Source organism: Oncorhynchus clarkii, chromosome 5 (assembly GCF_045791955.1).
Source record: "Oncorhynchus clarkii lewisi isolate Uvic-CL-2024 chromosome 5, UVic_Ocla_1.0, whole genome shotgun sequence".
In the NCBI taxonomy this organism is placed as follows: Eukaryota; Metazoa; Chordata; class Actinopteri; order Salmoniformes; family Salmonidae; genus Oncorhynchus; species Oncorhynchus clarkii.
In genome coordinates this window covers 91,347,490-91,347,881 of record NC_092151.1, presented here as the reverse complement: position 1 = coordinate 91,347,881, position 392 = coordinate 91,347,490, and positions in this window count along the sequence as shown.

Here is a 392-nt window from a genome sequence, read left to right as displayed (position 1 = left end):
AGAGGAATTTGCGGTTTTCCTTCAGAGTAAAAGTCCATCATTGAAAGTGATTCAAACAGATACAAATAGTGGAATAATGACACATTTGGACTAGATAATGATAAACAAGGTCGGAATGTGGAAATATAAATTCAACAAAAGACAATAATTTCTTAATTTTGCAACCACAACAAACAAAAATATTGCACTGTGGCTGAACTAGATTGTAGGATTCCATTGTAGGCATACTTATATGCAATGTTGTTGTTTTTTTTAACCTTTATTTAACTAGGCCAGTCAGGTAAGAACAAATTCTTACTTTCAATGTGACGGCCTAAGAACAGTGGGTTAACTGCCTTGTTCAGGGGCAGAAGGATAGATGTTTACCTTGTCAGCTCAGGGATTCGATTTTG